Source organism: Protopterus annectens, chromosome 9.part0, assembly GCF_019279795.1.
Source record: "Protopterus annectens isolate FY-2018-M chromosome 9.part0, PAN1.0, whole genome shotgun sequence".
NCBI lineage: Eukaryota > Metazoa > Chordata > Ceratodontiformes > Protopteridae > Protopterus > Protopterus annectens.
The window spans coordinates 1,053,292,170-1,053,318,531 of NC_056743.1; the positions used below are offsets into that span (position 1 = coordinate 1,053,292,170).

At 36.7% G+C, this 26,362-nt stretch overlaps 1 protein-coding gene and 1 long non-coding RNA gene across 3 annotated transcripts in view; one reads left to right on the forward strand and one right to left on the reverse strand.

Moving 5' to 3' along the window:
- The window catches only part of LOC122811794, a 732,112-nt gene extending 720,428 nt beyond the window's left edge, over positions 1–11,684 (forward strand). The window contains exon 3 of the long non-coding RNA XR_006366290.1: positions 11,544–11,684. This is a non-coding gene — a long non-coding RNA (uncharacterized LOC122811794). The remainder of the gene's footprint in view (positions 1–11,543) is intronic.
- Positions 1–26,362, reverse strand: part of RARG (retinoic acid receptor gamma) — a 1,508,256-nt gene that overhangs the window by 809,691 nt on the left and 672,203 nt on the right. The gene's annotated exons all lie outside the window — the stretch shown is intronic.

Below are 26,362 nucleotides of genomic sequence, written 5' to 3' on the forward strand. Positions count from 1 at the left end.
GCTGGAAACCACAGCAGTTATATATGTTGTGTCTTTCGGCTTATCCCGGTTAGGGGTCGCCACAGCGGAACTCTGGTCCGCTAATGTTTGGTAGAGGATTTTTACATGCTGAGTTACCAGCCCTGACACACAACCTTCAACAAAGGCATGCCCATTCACGCATGCCTCCTCACAGAAGACGCTCTAGCTGAGAATCGAACCGGACAACATCTTGCTGTGAGGCGACAACGGTACCGCAGCACCACTACCACGGGTCACAGCAGTTATATATAGGATGTGAAAATGTAAATGATGCCAAGGTCAGGGACTTTCCCTGGCCAGGGGAGCAAAAATTTTAAATTAGAAGTTTGTTCAAAAAGATACCTAACCAAAACTAAGTAAACAGGCTCATCAAAATGCGCTATGAAAAAAAGTGTTTCTGTATGAAAACAATGTAAAACACAACTGAAAAGGTGTTTAGAAGAAACAAGCCGATAGTTGAGAAAGAAAGCTTGTGAGTTTGCTTTCAGCACTTGTATCTCTCTGCCTGAAAATTCAAAGAAGTTTACCTTAAGAGTTAGTAATTCTTGTAGTTCTTAATTAGCTAGGAAAAAGCTAGTTGGGTTGGGAGGGTGGCCTAATGGTTAAGGTGTTTGCCTTGCAAGCACAAGGTGCAGGATTCGAGTCTCACAAGGAATAATTGGCTAGGCTTAAAATGGCTCACAAGGACAGCTAGCTTAGTACTAATCTATGAACCTATGTAGTTAATTGTTTCCTTTATGCAGTATGTTTTTTTTTTCTTCAAATGGTTTTCTTTCTTTTCCTTGAACAATATATTACGTCTCCGCACATTTAGTTGTTAACTGTATTGCTTAACTCATTCTTTTCTAAATAAAATTTTCTTAATTTTTCATTTGTAAACATCTTATGGCTGGTCATGTTTTACTTAAATACTTTTTTATCAATGAATAATTATGGGTAACTTGTGACATATTTTCCCACCCACCACCATTGGCAAGACTGCTTTGCTAGGCTATCATTTGTGTTTATAATTATTTGACTTATTATGAAGAGTGGACAGTAACTGGGAAGTCAAAAACCTGATAATTCAGGGTGGTATTAGTTTACTACTTTGAGCCAGGACAGAAAACTATAGTTTTGGAGAATATTACAGCCTTCTCTAGAATATGTGTGTGCGTGTGCGTGTGGCATGTATGTGTGCGCGCGCGCGTGTGTGTGTGTGTGTGTGTGTGTGCGTGCGTGCGTGCGTGTGTGTGTGTGTGTGTGTGAATGCATTAGTTTAGGCACTGAAACACAGATTAATGAGAAAGGAGTCTGAGGAGCTTGGCTGAGGACTCTTCTTGGGAGCGTGCTCAGTGCAAAGTCTAATTCTATTTGTGGGGGGTGCAGACTTATACCCAAAGGAGCAGCATACATTTCCTGCATACTTTGTGACCAGGTTTCACTTACTCTAATCCGTTTTCCACCAACAATCGGACTAGAAACATTATACCCCTGGTGGTCATTAACATTGGTTGGCAGTGGTGGGATTCAAACTTCATCTGAGCTTCTGTCTAAACTCTCTTACAGTTACAGTATATATTTCATAATTTACATCAGTACCGTGTACATGTTATAAAATTGCACAGGTTTTTACAATACTAAATGAATTATAAAATTGCACAGGTTACACTACTAAATGAATCTTTAATTGCCAAAACTGCAGTGCTAGTGACTGTAAGAAGCATTGTTTATATCTTAAAATATCACTGGATGGTACATAGTGATGCATCCAGATTAAAAGCTACCTAATAATATTCATACAACTAGATGTACCAATGGAGGAGCAAAAGGAGCATACTATTCAAAGGAAGCTTTATTATATGAAGGGCACACACGGTAAGCTCCGTCATATGGATGGATTTAAGAAGGCATACACTACCAACTGTTATAATCACACACTTACAAAGAGCATACAGTGTGAGCTTTAGTATACTCAACACATTTATGAAAGGCATAGACTGAAATTACCTTTATACTCTCACAATTAGGACGGGCATACTCTTAGATATTAATTAGACAAGCATCGGGGCTTTCTTAATACATAAAGTGACTTGTCAACTGGCCTACCTTAGACGTGAAATATCTGAATAAAAAAATACATTGGCAAAGGAATAAAAGGCAATGATCAGTTCATGAGCTCTGTCATAAGAGAATTACAATGAAAAATCCATAGATATTGGAGAAGAGAAGAAATGCATCCATACAGATTAGGCTCAGGCAGTAAGGAAAGTCCTTGGGACTATGGCTAGGTAAGAGACACACAAGACGAGAGAATGTGAATGATGCATGCATGCAAATGACTCTAGGTAAATCAGTCACTGTGATACTATGAGACAAAGCAGGACTTGCAGATTTTTTGAAAAGAGAATAGGAGTTTTACTTTAGGATGCGGTAAATATTATTCAGTAATTTGGAGGTAACAGAAGAGTATACACAGCAGATGTGTTATGTACAGACAACATACAGCATGATTTGCTTTAGAGGAATGGGGAATCACAAAGAGTATATACCAGTCAAGATCTAAGGTTAGATTTGGGAGTTTGGCCACCTAATGCTGTTGAAATATGTTCCTGGGTAGTAACTGGGGTTCACAAATTAGTGTCATTTTACTACTGTTGAGGTGTAGTATAGACCCCCACTGGCTAGAGTTAGCTTTTCTGAAAGATGTCTTGTACCTTGGCTGAAACAAATTTGGGGCCTTAAAAGAAGATGTGGATAGTAAATTCATTTGCATACTGATATAACCTGCTTTTCCTTAAACATTTTGATGAGAAGGGGTCTCAGTACACAAGTGCTACTTGTAGAATGTTGAGACACAAAGCTTGAACTCTGCAGACTGCTAAGAGGAGACTTGTGTCTGGCATACAAGGTATCCTCAAATCTATTACTGATGGATTCACTGCACATAAGCAAGTCAAATGACATCAGAAATACTTGGTCTATTGATCTAAACCCCTTCAGGAATATCAATAGAACTGTTTGAAGGTACAGGTATATTTCACAGAAGATACTGCTACTATGGAACAGACTCCCCATCCACATAAAAAAAAAAAAAAAAAAAAAAAAAAAGGTTTACCTCTGTCCATTTTCAAGCACAACTTAGATCTCTGGATGAGAAACAAGAACTCTACCCCAGGACTGTCCCCGTACTAGTAACGGACAGATGCAACTCGTAACTGTTTTATCCCATGCATGGGTCCCCTCAAACTATCTACAGTATTTTCCCAGTTATTCTCATTAGGGGTAACATATAATTATCGACCATGGGATAGGTAAGTCCAATCTGTAACCTAATGGGATATGTTATTTTCAGCAGAAAAAGGGAAATTGGCTTTGGTTAAAATGGACCACTAGGGCAGCTAGCTTTGTACTTACCTAGGTTGGAGAGACAAAGCATGTGTTTATTTGACCATATGAGCTCAGACTTATGGGTAGATTTTAAACCATTTGATAACTGGTGAGGAGATATCTGTGTAGTAGGAGTTCATGGCTCACAATATAGAAGAAAAAAGGAACAGGAACCTGCACGTATGGTAGCTGCACGGCTCCAAACCCAATAGCAACTGAAAAAACAGTAGAGCCAGCAAACAGTGACCAAAGTAAAGATATTTATTAGGAGGACATAAAACAAAAAATGGAGCAAGCTTGCTCCATTTTTTGTTTTATATCCTCCTAATAAATATCTTTACTTTGGTCACTGTTTGCTGGCTCTACTGTTTTTCGGTCACAATATAGAAGGCCTTGAAGTCACCAAGAAAGATGGTATCTCTGGAGTCCAAATTGACTGAGTAGTAGGCTGGAATGGTTATCACTTTCCTGGCTGTAACCTGTACTACTAATAGTATGGCATTACATTGAAAGCAAATTTTGCTGCGATTGATTATGATGAATTTGTAATTGCATGCACTATACAAACACTTTTTGGAGAGATGAGCACTGTGCAAAAGGACAAAAACTGTCAAAAGTGATCTGCAAGCCCTTCTTTGTGAAATGAGATCAATGAAAGCTTTATTTCAAGTAGCTGGGAACTGTGGTTCTCTAATCCTGACCTGCTGATACAGATGTAAAATAAAATAAAATAAAATAAATAAATGTAGAAAGGGCAGGACATAGTTTCAGGCACTCCTGCAGTAAAAAAGAAGCTCTTTTGTGCAGAACCTAGTCACAGATTCTGTGCCTATTTTCATGATGGAATCTAGGTCAGGAGTTGATGCAAGAGCTAATGCTAATGGGATGAGTTGGATTTGGGGAGCAACTTAGGAAATTTTCCCTGAAAACTATTGCAATCCCGGGTAGCTTAATGTTGAAGGAGAATTAAATAATTTTATAAATATTTGCTGTTTAATTAATGTAGCGATTAATCAGTTCTGAAAGGCTTACAGTTGATTCACTGGCGACTAAAGAGCTATGGCTAAGTTTCCTTCTTTAAACCTAAATCTTCTTGAAGCTATGCAGTCAGCCTTCACACTGTGTAGAAGTCCCAACTGCCTCTGTTAGCACATACAACCATATTCACATAATGTTATATAGCATTAATTTGACTCCTTTCATCAACTAAATTAAGAAAGACTTTGCAGAGGGATAATTTTCAAAGCATGTATCATGTAACCTACACATCGCATGAAACTGTACCACAACCACTGTGACTGTATGTTGTGGTATGAAACATGAAACAGGGTCTGCTTCTGCTTTCCATAAAGAAGTCAAACATTGAATTATCTTTTCCATTTCATTTGGATAGTTTTCCTTTTACACAGAAATTACTCAGTACAATCCTATGTAGTCTTAAAATATACAATTTTCCTTATATAGAATTAACAAGGCCTCTGGAAGCAATTGCCATTTTTGTAACATAAAAGAAGACACATCAAAGTTATTTGTACAGTGTATGGTATCGAAGTGTGTTGTTCTAAGTCACTGGCAATGGAAGTGTTCATATCCCAGATGCCCCTGATGTTATTCATTCCTGACTTCATTCAGCCCAGTATTATCAAGTACTCCCATTCCAGGAAATATCTGGCCAGTTTAATTTCAGTTAATTGCTGACCTGCAGTATTTGCATGCAACAAACTAAGTATGCTTTCTAAAGCATATATTACTGTTACACCATAGCATCCATTTAGTCTTTGAGAAGAGAAGATACAGAACTAGTTAAAATAATCAGTACTCTTTAATAAAACCAGTCTGTGTCAGGCTAACTAGAAGAACATTTTTTTTAAATTGAAAAAAAAAAATAAAACGTATTCCTGTTAGAAATTTCATCTAAGTGAAGTAAACCATCACAAAGCCCTATCACTATACTTAGGTCACCTCTTAGCAGTCTGTAGGTTACTATGTTGCCCATACAAAACATTCTCTGACTTAATACTAATGGATTTACTGCATATTAGCAAGTCAAAGGGCATCAGAAATACTCATTTGTAACATCAACAGGATGGTTTGGAGGGACAGGTATATTTTGCAGAGGACACTACTGCTGTGTAACAGACTCACCATCCACATAAACAAAGTTCATCCCTGTCCATTTTCAAGTGCAACTTAGATCTATGTATGAGAAACAAAAAATTTAACCCAGGCCTGCCCCCTGTACTACTAATGGACAGATGCAGCTCCTATATGCTTTATCCCATGCACGAGTCCCCCCTCAATCTATCTATATTATGATCCCATTTGTTTTCATTAGGGGCAATATATAGTTATCGAGCATGGGATAGGTAAGTCCAATCTATAACCAAACGGGATAGATTATTTTCAGCGGGGAAATTGACCAGGCTTAAAATAGCCTGCAAGAACAGCTACTCTAGTACTTGCTCATGAACCTATGAACGTATTACTTTATCAGGTAGAACAAATCTTGATCTCCAGCTATGAAGTTTAAATACACACGTCAAATTCCTTTGCAAAAATGCAGAGTGATTTTTAGCTTTCTGTTAAGCCCCTCCACTTAATGTGTGGTCTTGCAGAATTTTATATTTTCTGCCACTGCAAAACTGGTTGCAGCAATAGTAATATATTACATGCTGTTTCTTCACTACAAACTCTTTTTTTTTCTTTGCTTCCAACCAGCAGACCCTCTCTCTCTCGGTCATCTGGCCTATTCCTTTTCTACCACAGGCACACATAGATCTCAACATCTTAGCACAAAAAATCTGGGTAAAGCCAGAAATAATGGGGGAACAGAGCCATAAAAAATAGGGACAAATGTTAAATACTGCTCTTATAAACTTAGGAAGTTGCTAGAATAAATGGTCTTGTATTACTTTGCATTTTCTGAAGGATATGAAGTTTGAAACTGAAATGTCTGCCATTATTTAGTGAATTCAATCATCATCACTGATTTGCCACAAAAGTCCACAAAATCACACATTTTATGAGCAGCAGACCAAAAATATGAGGCAAAAATCTGGACAGTTCAGAGGTATGCGAGGGACAGACTCAGCAGAGAGGAGCTATCATTGAGGCAGCCATCAGGGTGGTTCAAGATTTGTTCTTTAAACCTAATACCTGCACATGATCATTGCCTGTTTTCTTTTATACTTATTATATAATGGATGTTTCAAAACATTACTTGCATGGAAATCCCATGAAACATCACCTCTTAATGACGAGTGGTGATATTTTACAGCATGTAGTTTCCTATATATAAAATAAAACTTTTACCATTACTGTAATTAGTACCTTGTATTTATATTTTTTGTTTTTAACATTATAAGCATTTCCAAAAAGGGTACATAGCATGTGCTCATGAATACACAGGTACATATATAGCTATAGACATACATACACACAAACATAAAACTCATCTTGGGAAAAATCCGGTTCCCTTGAATTACCACATCGATGGTAGTCCACTGAACACAGAAGGCGTTATAAGACATCTGGGAACACAGGTTGACAGCAACCTGTCTTCTGACCACCATGTTGCCACGGTTGTCAGAAAGTCCTTCTATGTGGCACATCTCATTACTAAGGGTTTTGTATCCAGGAAGAAAGAGGTCATTGTCTCCCTCTACTCTTCCCTCATTGGGCCAATCATTGAGTACAGTTCCCCATTTGGCATGTACCTCACGAGACACCTGCAACAACTGGAGAGACTGCAAAAGTACCTCACAAAGAGGATCCTAGGCCTTAAACACTTGTCCTATATGGACAGACTCAAAAAACTTCAACTATTCTCTGTCTCATGTCACCTACTTAGAGGGGATCTCTGCTTGACTTACAAAGCCATGTCTGACCCAGCTCTGTTAAAAATGCTACATCTAAAGAAATCCCAATCCCTCTGCACCACAGGCTCCAGAGACCTCAACCTCATTACCACAATCAACTTAACATGCTGGAGGGACAATGTTCATAACCCAGAGACTGCCCATGCTATGGAATTGACTTCCCATACATGTCAAGCAGAGCACCTTACTGGCCCTCTTAAAAAAAAATAGAAAATTCACCCTGGGGATCACTCCAGTGGCTCTACTCGACAGAGGCACTAGGAACTAAGGTCGGGTGGGACAGTGCTAGGGTAATCCTATGAGTTAGGCTTGTAAAGGCTCCAGGGCCATTAGCTTAGTATACACCTATGGACCTATAATTGTTTTTCCCTTCCACCCATCCTGTTGTAGTTGTATTCTTAAATCCAGTGTATCTGTTGTTGCTGGCCCCTTATGATGATTTGACAGCATAATTCTCTCCATCTCCCTGTTTATTGGCTTTTGACAGGCACATAAGTATAATTTTGTAAAGTTCCTCCCCTTAAACTACTCATCAACCTAAAAAACTGTTGATAAAATTGCTTAATACTGAATGTACTGATACTGCTTGCAATGATTTTAACATCAAATTACTGAGCTTTTTTTTTTACTATAATTAGTTTGCTGGTTCTTGCTGGTGGCAGAAGAAGGTTTCCCGGCTAGTTGTTTTGCATTGAGATTTAAATACTCAGTAGTAGGTCCTCTCAAACATTATACTAAAACCAAACTCCAAGCAGCTACCCCTGCTCCTAGAGTCATTGCTGTTGGTATCATGGACTAGCAGTTCCCCACAACCTCTCTAGCCAGCCTGAATGAGATGGGTATCATAGACTCATGCTGTACAATTATCTGCTATTCAAACAACATAACACAGTGTATGACAGATGCATATATATAAAATGTCCTTGGAGGCAAAAATATCACACACAGTAAACTCAGACACCAAAATCCTCAGCAGCGCACCACACATCACACCTCACCAAGGCTATTACAAACAATACATGTAATCCATCATACACTGAGGTTCTAAGGTTAACTTGTCTAAAACTCAAAAACCTTCAAAATACAACACAGGCACAATGCACACTCATCAAGTTAAGCCTACCTGCTCACATAGCACAAGGAACGCCAAAGTCACAGATGCTGAGCTCATAAGGCAGGCATCAACCCAACCAAACATTCTTGTTATAGGTAACTCCATTGTAAGACATATAGATGTGTCTCTTATTATTCTGAGAAAGGCAAGAGTGATGTTTAGATGCTTGTCTGGTGCCAGGATCTGTCAGACAGTGCATGCACTCAAGTCCTTGAACAACAAGTATCAATATGACTCTATCATAGTCCATGCTGCTGTCAGTGACTTGAGGTGTACCTCCCAGGATTATATGAAGAGAGACATGATGCAGCTCTGAGACATGTCTTCCAGGTAAGTATTAACATATACCAACGAAAAATGGTCCGGTCGCCTGGACATTTTTCCATTCATATCTTCTGTAAGTTTATTTATTTATTTTTTTAACAAAAATAAACAAAAAAATCTGCAATCCAGACTCTGGACATACAAGAAAGACAGGATGGAGAAAATACTAGGAAAATCAGGTACATTATTTAAAACTAAAGACACGTACCTGATTTTCTTTGTATTTCCTACCTCCTAAACTATTCATAACCTTTCTTATTAAAAAAAAAAGAAAAAAGCAAGAAAAAAGGAGCAACAGAGACCTTCTTTTCTCTGCTGCTTCCTTTTCAGAGCATTGATGTACTGGGTAAGCATCGGAACTCAAGTCCCGTATGCATGTTCAGTACATCAGAAAAAGCCCCAGGATACCTGAAAAACATGGAAGGGCACGGACGCATTATACAAAGACATTGTTTAAGAAAAGTAAGTATTTTTTTTCTTAAATAATGTCATTGTATAATAGCAATAACTGACTCTGTGGTGTGGTGTATTAGGACTTACCCACAGTTGGCTTTATTTAATCACTCGGGCTTTGCCCTTGTGATTGAACCACACCAACCGTGGGTTTTTCTTAATATACCACACCGACGTCATCGGTTATTACTTAAATAAACACTGTGTCCTTAAAGGGTAATTTGCATATATCCCATGGGCCTCCATTACAGGAGGTTTAAGGAATTACACAGTAAGAACTCTAGCTATGGTATGGTCCTAGTTATTCTCATAAGGCATAATATATAATTATTCACCATGGGATTGGTAAGGACAATATGTAACCAAATGGAATAGGTTATTTCAAACACAAAAATGAGCATTGCTAGGCTTAAAATTGCCCAAAATGACAACTAGCCTAGTATTTACCTATGACCCTATATAATCTAACATGAACAAGCTTTATGTGGCTGTACCTGACATCGACTTTGAATTTCTAGTCGAATACCTACTCTGTATTTCACTTTAAAATTAAATTATTAAAGGAACAGTGTTTGCTTTTCTCTGCATCTTTTTAAGAGCAATATATTTTTTTCAGTACAAATGGTCTTTCTAGTAGATTTAAATTCCACCATCCATTTTAAAGCCAGAGACTAAATTTCCTCTGCCTCATATTTGTGTTTCATAGGCATCAGTGTAAGACAATGATGCAGAGTAGATGTTCCCTGTTGTTATAGGTTATTAGGTTCATAGTTAAGTACTATGTTTGTTGCTCTTTTGGACCATTTTAAGCATTGCGAGTTTCCCATTTAGTGCTTGAATTAACTATCGCATTTTACTAGAGATTGTCCTTACTCATCCCAAGGTCGGTCGATAATTATATATTACCCCTAACAAGAATAACTGGGATCATACCATAGAGAATTTGAGGGGACCATGCATGGGATAAAGCATTTAAGAGTTGCCTTTGTCCATTAATGGTAAAAGGCGCTGTCTTGGGGTACATTTTCTGTTTCTCATATTGTGCTTGAATATGGACAAGGATGAACTCTGTTCTGTTGATGTTTCTGAAGAGGTTTAGATCCCTAGAATGAGTATTTCTGATGCCATTGAACATGCTGATGTATAATAAATCCATCAATATTGGGTCGGAGGATGCCTTGTGTGCCAGACACAGGTCACCTGTTAGTAGTCTGTAGGATACTGAGTATAGTGACAGGGCTTTAAGTCGGTCCATGTAGGGCATGTTATTTAGGCCTTGTATCCTTTTAGTAAGGTATCTCTGCAGGCATTCCAGTTGTTGCAGGTGTGGACAGATACATACCAAAGCGGGAATTATATTAATTGACTGGCCTAATGAGGGCTGAGTAAAGGGGAACAATCTAGAAACAATCTCTTTGTTTATAATCTGGGTAATTTAGAAGGAGTTTCTTATAATGGACTAATGTTGGTAAACGTTAGGTCACTGTTCATAACATTATTATTATTGACCTACCATAGTATCCCAGAAACCTGAATAAAAGTTTTGGTTTTATTAATGCTCTCTTGCTATGCTAGCCTTTGTTGCAAATTTAAGAAGAAAATGCTTGATGTAAACAATACACCAAAGAAAGCTTTCATTTTTTTTCTGAATGACCTTAGTGAAGGTATGGACTGATCTACTCTTATACACTTGATGTTCGAGTACAGCACTGCGTTGGTAAGTGTCCTCTGGGAAGTTGTGGGGATATTACTTTCATCAGAGGAGATACCCTGAATGTTGTATTTGTTCAGTTTAGCTTGTTCTCACCAGCTAGTGTCCCTTTGTGTGGATTTAAATAATTTCATCTCCCTCAAACAGCATTGCAAACTTGGAGCTGGATATTTCTTGTTCATGGGAACTTTGTTGAGCCTCCAGTAAGACAGAATAGAATGGAGAAATGTTGATGCATTGAGATATTCCTCATTAATAGTGCCCGCCAGATCTTATGTAATAGTTTAAATTGTATAGGCTAGCAGTAACATAGCTGGGGTAACTGCTGAGAACATACTAATGCATATCCACAGCGATATAAGGCACAAGTCCAGCAGTATGGACATGTATACAACACTATACCACAACATACCATGGTGCACACTTTTTAAAACTAATTTATTTCTGTGCAGTGAGGTGAGATGCACTACACATACTCAGTGCCAAAATGCACACATCATACTTGCCAGGTCATAAGAGCTTGTAAGCTGGAGAATAATTGTACTGAACCTCTTTAATCTAGGAGCAAATGTGAATAAACATTTTTTTTGAAGGGCAATACTTCTGCATCCTCCAAACCTTGCTTTTCTTACCCTGAGGTTGCTGCACTTTTGTCTTTCTCTTTCATTTTCAGACATGCAATATCATCGGACCACTCTGAAGTTAAAGTGAGGGAGTATATGCATCTTATTCTACAAAGAAGTGAGCAAAGAAACTTTGAGTAAATGTCAGCTTCAGCCAGAGTAGTCAAGCAACTGTGGAAATGATGTGAGAGATCAAGTAAGTGAAAATAAGACATTGAGATTTTCCAGAATTCTAGATTAAAATAATCATTAATACTTACTATATGCATTTTGTTAAATGGCTTTTTTCTCCCAAAATGCCAGTTCTGGACTGTTACAAAGAAGTACACTGACAAGAAGCATGAATTGCCTAGGGCTGGAATATCAGTATACAGCTCATTAGAATGAACAACATTTCACTCAATTGCAATTATCAGAAAATATTCTATAGAGGAAAGTACTCTAAAATTGTTTTGAAGGTGACAAGCCCCTCTTCACACTAGCCTGGATACCTCATCCCACACACCCTTTACTTAATTCCACATCCATATAACCATGGTGACAACGGATGAGACCACACACAATGTATGACTGCTGGTGCATAAATAGAAACTGTACTGGTAGTGACTGCCTGGTGGTGACACCAGCCTCAGTTTGAAAAGGACTCTGGCTAAACGTCTTCATATTTCTCTGCTTGTCTATTACAGTACTATGTGTAATGAAACCACATTCTACAAAATGAGATTTCAGCCAAATAAGCATTCAGATGAATCTGTTTTCAACCAATTCTTTTCAATGATTTGTATATTAGGTTTTCTGATTCAGGTAATATATGCATATATACATATATGTGTGTCTCTGTATATATATATATATATATATATATATATATATATATATATATATATATATACATTGTATATACTTATATTTGGAATGGTCAGACATTAAAAAAAATATAACTATACAAGTTTTCTATAAGCCATCCTTCCAAATACAATAATACAAAGTGCATGTTCCCAACTAAAAGGAAGCCAACAATGTTAAAAACACTCCCTTACAAAAACAAAAAAAAGTCAGTAAACCACACACAAATATACTAGTGTCTCCATAAAAATAATTCAACCAAACACACTGCACCCATATATCTGTACAATTATACAACACTACAGTGAAGTGCACAGTCATCAAAGCACAATCCATCAATGCTTGCACTTCAAAAACAAACTTACCTCAAAACGTATATACGTGTCTGCGTGTATATATATATATATATATATATATATATATATATATATATATATATATATATATATGTATATGAATATATATATATAAATATGTATATACTGAACCTAGCAATTGAAAAAGGAAAACAAATAGTTTCCCTTTTCTATTTGCTAAACCTAAACATAATAGTGTCAGGGTTAGTGTTGTTATGCATTAGAAAGGGGGCCAGGGGCCTTTGTGAAACCTATATACTTATCTTAACTATGTATCTTAAACATGGATTCCATATAGAGGGCTAGCTCTCTCTCAACCTCCAAAATAGAGAATCAAGGACATTTGGCTAAAATCAGCGACATTGTATTAATATAGTTTATGCATATTCATAGAGGGCGTGTAGTTAAAATTAGAGAGACAAGAGGGACACAGTAAACGTTTACTTTAACAGATTACGCTATTTTATGTCTAAATCTACAATAGCATAGATATTACTGCCCAAATCAAAACTTCCCCCTTACAGCAAAGAAGATAAAATCACACTACAGTATCAGAAAATGCTCTAGTAAAAAAAAAAAAATGCTTTCTAAAATGTTACTACAGCCATAGTTGTAAGAAGCATACCTTTGTTAACTTGTCACATTATAGGACCCTTCCTCCAATGTTATCTCTTCTCATCAGATCTACATTTTACTTTGCATCAGTGATCTGTTACTTGTGCTACTGACAAAAAAGGCAAACGTTTCCTTTCAGGTTTTTAACAATATCGGAAAAAACTCGAATAACAAACGAAGTAAAAAACAAAAAGATGTCAAACACCCTCTCGCAAGGTACTACTTTAACGTATGAAAAGTTTATTACAACTAAACATGTTTTCGTCACTCTGCTAGAGTAACTTCCTCAGAAGTAAGCCAACTACAATGTTGCAGTTTATTTAAAAACGGCCGCCCTAAGGCACGTGATAACGCTGGCTAACCAGTATTCGGCATATAATAAAACACAAATTATAAAAAACAAGTTGTAAGAAGCAACACAAGATTGGTAACTAATTTAAATATTAAAATTTTCAATTAATTAAACATATGTACTAACAAATGAAAACACAGTATCAAACAAAATCAATACGTTAAAAAACTTTTAAAACCATTATTTTGGAAACACAGGTAACCATGCGTAAAAAATTGTATAATTAACCACGGACTGTTTAGTAATACAGTTAAGTGTAAGAACTATAAGAGCTATAATAGACAATACTTAAGGCTCACCAATAAGTATAAAGCTTCAAAATGATAACACCATCTCTAGGGAAACATTTATCTCATACAACTCTTGAGTTTCAATAAGCAAGCTATATTACAATTGTCGTTAAGACCAGGATGAGAAAATGCATTTAATGCCAATTGCCATTCAAGTTCTCGAGACTCTAAGAATAATGAAGTAGGACCTCCCCTAATATCTTGTTCAAGTTTATCTATTGCTTGAAATTGAAAAGTGTGACCTGCTTTCAAGTTAATACGTTTAACAAGAGCATTGTCATTTTTATTTTTAGAAATCGCATATGTATGTTCATAAATTCTCTCATGGAATTTACGATCCGTTTTTCCTACATAAAACGTTGAACAGTTTTTACAACTTGCTAAATAAATAATGCTTTTAGAATTAAAATTAAATTTATATAAGATGTGGTATTTTTTATCCCCGATTTCAAAGGAACTACCTGTTTTTATGTACTTGCACATTTTACAAGCTCCACAAGTAAAACAGCCATGTAACCTTGTGTTAATTCTAACTTTTTTAGCTTCAAGCAAACATTTCAAATTAGCACCCCTTCTATAAACAATTGTAGGATGGGGGCCAATTCTCTCCATTAACAAGTTGTCCTTGTGTAAAAAATGCCAGTTCTTATATAGAACAAATCTAACTTGGTCACTGTCATTGTTAAAAGTAGTAGTGAAACACGTACTATAAGTGTGACCTTGGTCGTGGTACCTGACCACAGTCGATTGTATCTCAAAGATGCCATCACACAAGATGCACTAAGAGGTTGGCAGTCTTGTGTTGCTTCTTAGAACTTGTTTTTTATAATTTGTGTTTTATTATATGCTAAATACTGGTTGGCCAGCGTTATCACATGCCTTAGGGCGGCCGTTTTTAAATAAACTGCAACATTGTAGTTGGTTTACTTCTGAGGAAGTTACTCTAGCAGAGTGACGAAAACGTGTTTAGTTGTAATAAACTTTTCATACGTTAAAGTAGTACCTTGCGAGCGGCTGTTTGACATCTTTTTGTTTTTTTTTTTTTTTTTTCAACAATATCACTTGGTGACATTTACAAGGACTGGTCACATTACTGATGCTGTGGTCCTTTATTCATCACAATTTCTTCATCTTTGTAGACATTTTTTAAAATGAGCCTTGATGTGCAACTATCTACGCAATATTTAGCCTATGTATGTTCCCCTGGATCATATCACATTTTCCAGTGTTCTGAGAAAGACCTTCTTTTTCCCGGTTCGACAATGAGTCTAAAATGCTTGTCCTGTGATGAAGAAAATGTTAATTGTTTTCTACCTAATTATACTGTTGGATGGCAAGACATGAGAATATAGTTCATGAAATATTCTCACCTCTGAATTAAAGTGAACATGCCAATTTTCAACAAAGATCCCATCCACAAAGCGCAAAATTGAGTGAAAAGCATATGAAGCGCCAGATTCCTGAAGGAAATTTCAGATGTTTGCGTCTCTTGCATTAGAAGAATTTATGCAGAAACTCGGATATTATCTAGAAATCTTGCATTCATGCGCATCATGAATTAACAGACAGACTGCTATGGAAGGTTTTTATTTTAAATATGCAAATACCTTAAATTCTGTACTAGGATGGAAAGTTCAGTGTGAAAATAGCAAGTATTAGCTGCCAAAGAAAGGCCAGCACTGGAGAATTTATGTTAATTACTGTGCTAACTGAGTCATCTTAATCATCTCTGCTATCTACAAAACCTCATTGAAGAATAATGCTTTTTTTTTAAATCCACTGTGAAATGGGATATTGATGTTTGCATGTTCAGCTGGGATCAGTTCAAACCACTGGTGCAGTTCTTAAGGTAATAGCTACATTTTATAAAATATTAGCCCTTCACTTCTGGGGGTGCAAAATTGTCAAGGACTTGTGGAAGACTTTCTATAAGTGGATAAATGTGACCAACTCATGAATCTGTCCTTTTTTAACTTATTATAACTATTCAATACTTTGATATTGGAGCAATAGAAAGCAGCAGGTGCAACAACCAGAATGACAGAAGGAGACCAAAAGTAATCTTACATTTAACTTTAGAAATGTGATTAATGAGATGCAGACACAATTCCTTCTGCAGTTCTGCAGTGCATTTTGTTAGTACGATGCAAGTGGTCAGCATAAAAAAAACAAACAAAACTTGAAAACAAAGATTATTTGAGTGAAGCTATAAGGACAAGCATACAGAAATTATTCACTTCAGGTATGTGTAACTGCTTGGAAAACATGTAACCTTTTCTAAGCACTTTAAATGTTACATACTGCTAATCATTATTGGACCGGAGTTTCGCTGTGGCGACCCCTAACCGGACAAAGCCGAAAGACACAGCAGCAGCAGCAGAAAAAACATGATGTAAAATAGTGTATGCTTTCTGATATATTTTGCACTTCTTTAATTTTTTTTAATATTATTAGGGATATAAGCTGAGCAGGCTGCAGCCAGTTATATACTTAACCTTGCAATCATGAACTGTGTCAACTGGGACAATGGGAACAATAAAATCAGTGCGACATCATAAATGATCTGATGCTGATTCCTATTTCCTGCAGGCATTGGCAGTTGTTCTTTGCCTGTGCTGAATGGCCAGGCTTTTCTTCCTGCACAGGGTTTGCATGCTGGATGCAGTACAAGCTGCAGGCAACTCTTTATCTAGATATAGGTTTGTTTAGTGCCCAAGATGCCAACTATGAAATCAGACTGTGCAAAATTCTTGTAATCCTATAGTAAGCTGGACTAAGTCAAAAATTATACTAGAGATTTTGAGCTACTGAACACACAAAATAGTAGGTGCTGCTGGCTTAAGCCACTTTCTCTTTCTAAAAAAACTGCTGAATTCAGATTGTAAGGGGCATAGCCAAGCTGAGTGAATTTCCCAAAAAGAAAACCTTTGCTTATATGCAATTGGTTGGCCCACCGCTCTGTCAAGTACAACATGGCGCATAACCAGAGATTTACGGCTGGCAATAATCAAACTAGGTGTGATTTGACAGTGTGCAGACTTTCCATTTAAACAGACATCCTGGACTCATTGGGATAGTTGAGAGCCTTGGAGAGATGGATCGATAAAAACATATAACATAGTTCAGTGTGTGCATATATTTTGTTTGTATGCAGTCTTGGTGTATCAAATGTTTATCTGCATCTTGGCACATTATCAACAGTTTATCTGCATACTTATCACATCTTCAAAGCTGTCTATGTTTTCCTCTACACTATACATCTCAGGTAATGTGTTTTGGCAAACATTCAGACACAGTCAAGCCTCAGCCTTACTTGTTATTAGACAGACATCTTAAGGGCAATACTCTTGAAAATGTGTAATATTCTGAATACCTGGTCAATTGGTTAGACCACATACTCTTTGTGACAAGTGCTGTGAGCTATTTAAAAACAGCTCATGATGTCTTAGAAATTATCAGGATACTTCTGTCTAGAAGCCAGCTATACTATTGCTAAATAAACATGAGGTATACAGCTAGATTACAGCCCCCTACCCATCTTCATAAGTGCTTATCATGAGAAAACAGGTATGTGGTATTTATGCCTCCATGTGAAAAAGCAGTAATGCCCGACAGAGTGGGCATTGTTGAAAAATAATAGACAACCCAGTGGTTTTGTGATGGCTGGGCATGGAAGGTCTATAATTTTGCAGTAGCACCACCCCTGGTTGGCATTAATGAGCTTAGAAAATGAGCTACCTGCTAAATTGTAAAATTGTTTTCTCCTTTATGTTTCAAAGTTGGTGTAGGATATGTATCTGTTGGAGGACATACTTTACATCCAAAATATACCTCATGTAAATATTTAATAATGTCTGCACATTCTCAAACAAACACACACACGTACACACACACACACACACACACACACACACACACACACACACATGTACACACACACACACACACACACAGTTAGATTCACAAATACAAATGCAAATAGAGGCAGAAAGAAACAGTCTCTCACACATACAGAAACTCTGTACAGTGATATCCCGTTGGAGAATGTTCATTATTCAATAGTGTATAATTTTCCTTTTTGCTCATTTTCTAAAGAATATTGTTAAAAACGCACATCACACACACACGGCCACACATACATCCAAAAACAGACAGACACACACCATTACACATACACACGTTTCTAATTGCTGCTGCATTAGTTTTGTTTATTTTTACCATTCTTGCTAAACGGGGTTTATCAAGAACAAGGGGTAAGGAAAATGGTTGTTCATGCTAAATACTGCTGCTGTTACTTTTTTGTTATTAATTAATTAATTCATTCATTCATTGTAATTTGTTCACTGGGTTAGAACACTGCAATTACCAATTACAGGCTTAGTCTGGGTTATGTCATACTGTAACAAAATAATGTGCAATATACAAATAGCTTGCATTTATGTGTAGGCATTGAAAACCTGATAAACAGTATATACATAGAGAATCCAATAGACCAAATATATGTACAGTTACATAAGTAGAATAGAAAAGGGAGAACAGGGTTAAAGGAGGAAGAGCAGAGGTGGTGGAGATATGGGCAGTAGTAACTAGGTTAGGAAAGCTAATAGTGACCATTAGATGAAGGAACAGACTAGATTATGTGTGGTGGATTTAGAACAGTAATTGTTTGGTGAGCTAACTTACAGATTTGATGAGTGAGTTCATCAGGTGGTTCAGATATATGAGAGGTAAAGGTACTATGCAGCTGGAGGTACTGGTATATGTAACGTGCTTTAGATAGACAGTTGCATTCAGACTGTTTTAGTAAGTATTGTTTGAAATGTGATCGGAACAGGGAGTCGTTTGTGTGATCAGGTAAATCAGGAGGAAGTTACTGCCATAACTGTAGGGCGAGTACAGTGCAGTCTGAGATAAGGGGTTTCTAGGGAAGCACTGGCTTTACCTTGGCTGCTTAGGTTTTGGTTGTACTTGCAGTTAAAAAACTTGGAAGGGAAAAGGGGAGGGGATGTGTAGTTTAAGTATTTTCAAGAGTACAAAAAAAAACAAGAAGATTTGACCTGGCCTGTACTGGAAGCCCCTTTTGAAAGAGTAAGGCAGTGATGTTCATTCCATAGTGAGTTGGATGTGATTCAACATATTTTACTGAGGGAGTCTGAAAGGTGGCAATGTTTTTGGCACAGGCCGATGGAAACAAATGGTACGCTATCTGAGAACAAACATTTCAATTTTCTTTACTTCTTTTAATTATTTATTTTTTTTTAATTTGATGCTTGGTAAATAAAACCATGTTTAATTACAGTAAACAAGATGTAAGCATTTTGTTTTCCTATGTCTTTTAGACACAAGCAATAATGGCCAACAGGAAGGGCATTATCAGGGAAGTAATGAACCATCCAGAGATGTTGTAAGGCCTGATGCCATAGGCAGAGAGCTTAACAACCACTGGAAGGTCCATTTTTTTCCCTCATAATACCTACCCTTGAGGCATTATTGCAGTTAAATGGGGTAATGGGGTATCTGTTAAATTTTTTTTTTTAATATACATTTATTTTATATTTTGATATAAAACAATTCCTCCGCATACTATTTCAAACTCACTGTAGCATATGAGGTTGTTGGAGGACGTATTTTACATCTAAAATGTAAGTTATGCAAGTTTTCAACATCTACAAACACACTCACACACACACACACACACACACACACACACACACACACACACACACACAAACACAAACAGGCACAGAGAGGTTCACAAGTATATAGACAGGAATACAAACACACATGCCCAGCAAGTGCTGCTACTTTCTTGACTAATTACACTTTAGATATCTTATTGTTCTTAAATTAATGAAATAATGCATACAGTGTAAGGCATTATAAACACCCCCATACCTCACAACATTCCCTAATTGTACTTTTCATTGAAAAAATATTTAATTTTCTGGTAAATTACTGTCACTCAATGAAGCCAGACGTTGTTTCACCCTTCTTATTTTTCAGGACAAGCATCTTGACGGAGAACCTCTTGATCTCTTTTTGTTTTTAGGGTTATATTTAAGAACTGTGCATTATTTTAAGGTTTTGTCCTCGTATTCTTGGCTTTATCTGTAATCCTTGGGCAAAAAAGGTGAGAGTTGTGCACACAGTTTCATGCTCATTCTGTCTCTGTCTCAGCCTCTCTCTTGCTCCCTCTCTTTCTCTTTGTGTCTCTGTCTCTTTCACACACACACACACACACACACACACACACACACACACACACACACACACACACACACACACACACACACATTGCTATTTTCTTTGTCTTTACTTTGTTTAAAGATTTAGGCTGGCTAAAAAGCAAAGCCATCCTTGGTGTGTATAAAATGGTGGCTGTTTGCTTTTTTTCATTCCGTGCTTCATGGCAGCTTACTATGTAGCCTTGAAGTGGCATACATTTTTTTTTTTTTACCAGACTGTATCTGTACATCAGCTCTCTGTAGGAGAATGTTGGTGGGGATGAACATGTCACTCATTTCTAAATCTTTGAAAGGGCTAACATTCTCCAAAATATAGAGAGGATAGATTTCCTACTTTGCATTCTCATTTACATTACTATTGTCCAGCTGTGATTGACACATTGAACATGAACAGGAGATTAAGAAATTCTGAATGTACTCAGGGTGCATTTTCTTTTCTGAGCATGTCTCAAAAACATTTATTTATCTTTTGTTTACCAGGCTAGTCCCACTAGGCTAGTGTCATCTTTTCAGCAGATGCACAAGGTGATATTTAAATTACTAGGGGAAATTTGACCAGGACAATTAGGGAACTTCCCCAACTCTTTGGGATCTTTTACATCCACCTGAGCTACTACCAACTCAAGAAGATGGGACGTCAGTTTAACATCTTACCCAAAGGATGACATATTCAGGAGTGCTACATTGTAGTGTCAGCAATCATTTACCTGGTGTGAGAATATAACCCACATCCTTCTGCACCAAAAGCGAGTGCGTTACCTGTTCTGCCACCGACACTGGTGTTATGGGTCATATAATCCAGAATAACAAGAACTGTCTTTAGTAATATATGTAGTCATAGGTTCATAGGTAGGTACTAGGCTATTGGCCCAAGGGCATACATAAGCCTAGCCAACAAGGTTCCCTGGCTTACGTCACCCAAGAAAGTTATTTTCCTGTGCCACTGTCGAGCAGAGTGACAGAAGTGATCCCTGGGGTGTATTTCCTATTTCCCATCCACTCATCAAGATTTTTCTTGAAGAGTGCTAATGAAGAACTTTGCTTGACATAGATGGGTAGCCTGAGTATGGGAAGTCTCTGGGACAGGAATCTATCCCTCCAGCATGTATTGTATAGTCCATATAAGAACATGTTTTGTGATAGGAATACTCTCTAAAAGTTACCTTATGACTGGAGAGATCAAATAAGCACACACTTGCAACATTTGGAGATTATTATAAAGAAGAAGTTGGAGGAGCATGGTTATGAAATCTAAGTTGTTGTGTCTTTCGGCTTATCCCGGTTAGGGGTCGCCACAGCGGAACTCCGGTCCGCTAATGTTTGGTAGTGGATTTTTACATGCCGAGTTACCAGCCCTGATGCACAACCTTCAACAAAGGCACGCCCATTCACGTATGCCTCCACACAGAAGACACTCTAGCTGAAAATCGAATGGGACAACGCTTCCGCAGCACCACTACCGCGGGTACCGGTTATGAAATCTAAGTACAAAACTGTAATTTCTGTCAATATATAGAATGTTCAATGTTCAATGTTAAGACAGAATATATGTGTGTAAATGAGAGGGAGGGTAGAGGAATGGTGAGGATGCAGGGAGTAGAGTTGGTAAAGGTGGACGAGTTTAAGTACTTGGGATCAACAGTTCAGAGTAATGGTGAATGTGGAAGAGAGGTGAAGAAGAGAGTACAGGCAGGGTGGAATGGTTGGAGAAGAGTGTTAGGAGTGATTTGTGACAGACGGGTATCAGTAAGAGTGAAAGGGAAGGTCTAGAAGAGTGTAGTGAGACCAGCTATGTTATATGGGTTGGAGACAGTGGCATTGACAAAAAGGCAGGAGTCAGAGCTGGATGTGGCAGAGTTAAAGATGTTAAGATTTGCAATCAGTGTGACTAGGATGGATAGGATTAGGAATCGGTATATTAGAGGGTCAGCTCATGTTGGACAGTTTGGAGACAAAGCAAGAGAGACGAGATTGCGTTGGTTTGGACATGTGCTGAGGAGGGATGATGGGTATATTGGGAAAAAGATGCTAAGGATGGAGCTGCCAGGTAAGAGGAATAGAGGAAGGCCTAAGATAAGGTTTATGGACGTGGTGAGAGAGGACATGCAGGCGGTTGGTGTGACAGAGCAAGATGCAGAGGATAGGAAGAAATGGAAAGAGATGATCCGCTGTGGCGAACCCTAACGGGAAAAGCCGAAAGAGAATGATGATGATGATGATATAGAATGTTCAGTAGCTTCCATCCTTTTAGTGACTCTGTTCTTCTTTAGAGACCAAGAATCTAGCATTAGATCTGACCATTTATCTTATATCTTTATTAACTGTATCTGGGACATGCTCTCTCTAATGTTGTAAGAATAAATTATACCTAAAACATCCCACTCAGAGCTGTGTTGCTATTTTCATTGCAACAGCCAAAAGTTGATGTAATGGATCCCAGCATGTAATGTAATGTGAATAATTCTGATCTTTTATTTCTTGTCTTATTGAAACTTTATGTCCTGCTTCCTTGAATTGTTATATCTTTCTCATTACCCTCCCCCCTTATCTTAACCTCACTCCTGATTCCTCCTATTTCTTGTTTTTTCACTGCCGTAAATCAATAAATTAATTTGTTTATTTTATTTCTAGTTTGATGACCGGGGAAGGCCACTGGGCCCAGGGAGCCTGTTTTCAGTGGAGGCCCGGGGAGAAAAGCTCCACAGTACAAAACGAAGTTAAAGATACAGAAGTGTGCAAACTTCTAACCAGCAGAATACCAAAAACGAAGGACACCAAAGGATTACAGCAACTCGTAACACTCGGACCAACAGTGGAAGATAAAATTCATGTCTGAACGTTGAGTCCACTTTATTAAAATTCGACAACCAGTACACAGCCAAGAAGTAGTAGTAATAGTTAACCTAGGTTTCGTCTTATACCATAAGACTTCTTCAGAACTATTCCATAATGTTGAATACATGTTTAAATACTTCCATTAATTAATAGATACAACCTTAATTGGCCATAAAATTAAAGCGAACACAACACTTTAAAAGTTGTTCATTGTTCATAATACTTCAAAAACAACCTAAAACAATCAATGAATCCTACAAAAACTAAATTAATATATTATTATTAAATAGCTACTGCCAAATTAATTATTATATAAAATAATAAATTCAATACAATGTACAATTAAATAACTAAACAAAGTATAACATATCTATATAAAAGTTAAAACGACATTAAATGATAGTTTTCAACTAAAAGTTAAAACATATATATATATAAACACATTAGTAATCCCACCTGTATAAACCTTAACCATTAATGTATCTAAGTTTTAACAAAGGGGCAATACTAATGCTATCACTGAGACCTGGGTATCTAGTGGCATCTAGTCTCAGCTGCCATTTCAATTCACAAAGATCCAAGTGAACATCTAAAATCCGTCCTTGTAAATCCTTAGTAATCTGTTGTATAATAGCAAATTTAAAACTATGTCCAGGAAATTGGTTGATATGCCTATAAAGGGCATTGGTGTTCCTTTGATGTCTAATATCTAAAATATGTTCACCTATTCTATCCCTAAACATTCTACAGGTCTTTCCTATGTAGAACGCTAAACAATCGCTACATTTAGCCATATAAACTACATTTTTAGTGTAACAATTGAAATGCCCCTTAATAAATATTAATTCATTCCTCCCCATAATTTTATTTTTGGTAATTAAAATATAAGAGCAGGGACTACATCTACCACATTTAAAATTGCCCATTGGTCTATGGGACCAATATCCATTGTCTATGTGTATACCCCTTTCCAATAAATGTTTAAAAGACCTTGCTCTTCTAAACACGTTACTAGGTAATTTGTTCAATTTTTTACTTACATTGCTGTCCAGTTGTAGTAGTTCCCAATTATTCTGTATGACTTTAATGATATAATCTGTATCACAAGTGTATGTAGTAATAACATATAAATTGTCATTGGTCACCTCCCTATTTTTAATTTCACAATTTGACTTATTCTTATACAAAGTGACATTAGTTGTGTCAACTTCCAACTTTAATAAAGGCAGATACAATTTTTTTGTTCTTTTTGAAAAAATTTCTTAATATTCATAACTATATCAATAGGGTAACCCCTTTTAATGAACATACCAGCTATATTGTCCAATTCATTCCTAAAAACTACAGGTTCATTAACCATCCTGTGTGCCCTAACCATCTGTCCCTTCACAATAGCTTTTTTCTGATGGTTAGGGTGCCAGCTACAATAATTTAAATACGCGTTAGAAAAAGTGGCTTTTCTATAAATACCTGAAGTCAATGTACCTAGAACTTGATCATATTGCAATAGAACATCTAAATAATTAATTTCATGGTCACTATAGTTAAAAGTAAATTTTAAAAATTCTTCAGTATTGTTAATATAATCGATAAATTCCAATAAACTCCCAGAGTCACCTTCCCACACAATAAAAATATCATCCAAAAAACGCGTGTAAAATTGAATATTGGTAGCAAATTCACTTTTAAAGACATAATTTTGTTCCCAGTATGACATAATATAATTTGCATAACTGGGGGCACAAGCCGCCCCCATAGTCACCAGTCACCTGCTTATAATAATTACCTTCAAAAAATTAATTATTATTTAAAACAATTTCCATAAGAGAAATGAATACATTGATCTGATCTTGCTGATATATACCCGTTTTGAGTAACTAACATTCTAACCACTCTAAACCTTTACTGTTAGGAATAATCGAATACAAATTTTGAACATCAATTGTCAAAAATAATGTAGAGTGATTAGTTTTAATAAAATTTAATTTATATAAAAAATTCCACGAATCCTTCGTAATATAATCAAATTTTACCAAACTTCTTTTTAGGTAGTGATCCAGGTATTTACTAATAAAAAATGTCTTACTCCTTTTAACATCAACTATCGGTCTAAAAGCCACGTTGTTTAAACCCTTGTGAATTTTAGGAATATCAAAAATGTTACTAATAGTTGGAAAATCATTCTTCATATAACTAAAGTCCATTTCATTAATCTGCCCCTGTAATAACAAATCTTCAATCAATAAATCGATTCTAGCAAAGGCTATATGAACCTGATTTAAGGTCACTTCCTCCTACGTGTCCTCAATTAACATCTGTAACATATAGTTAGAATAATCGTTACTATCCATAATGACCATACCGTTGCCCTTATCGGGCTTCATAAAACGAATAGTCCTGTCCTTAATAAGTAGGGAAAGTAAATCATTTTCATTTTGGGTTAAGTTCCTATACTTAATCCTATTATATGCAACCCTATCATGGACCTTCGAGCCTTCACTATAATAATCTCTTATTTGCAACTCACAAGCTTTCTCAAATAAAGCCACTCTATTATTAACTGGAGGATTAAATTTGCTCGGTCTCTTCAAACCATTGACAAAAAAATTATTTTCATCCTGAAAACACATCTTTAAATTCATTTTACGGGTTAATAATTTTAAATCCAATAACACATCTACTATATTACCACTAGTTGCTGGCACAAAGGTGAATCCCTTTGATAGCAACTCTGCATGACCAACATCAAATACCTTACAAGAATAATTATAAAGTTTAAAATCACCTTGATAATTGGTAATAATGGTAGGTTCAAAAGAATTAGATGTATTATAATCAATATTCAACAATTCTATCAATCCTGTCACATTCAAATTTTCATAGACGCCCATTGTATTTCCATGTTCACCATTAATGCCAGCTATTAAATTACTACCATACTTATTTGCTTGCTGGTCACAAGTATAGTCCAAATAAATACTAAGATTCTCAACATTGTCGTGAATACTGATATTAGAATAATTAGTCTTACTTAATTCACGCTCACATGAATTTATTTCTCTGTGAGAAATAAGATTTAGACAGTCAAGTTTGGAAACAGTACTTACATTTGCCAACGATGGAGTTCCAAAATCTCCCCCACTAATGTTAACCTTGGAGCCTACATTAATCCCGTTTCCCGGTGACACATGACTGTTTGGAGTAATGGATGACTTAGTAAAGTCAAAAACAGTCACATTCATCGGTGTAAAAGTTGGAATTAATTCCAGTCTGTTGTAAACACACCTTTCTGTTTGGATTGAGTGTCCCATCTCTTTGGGCATGCTCCCT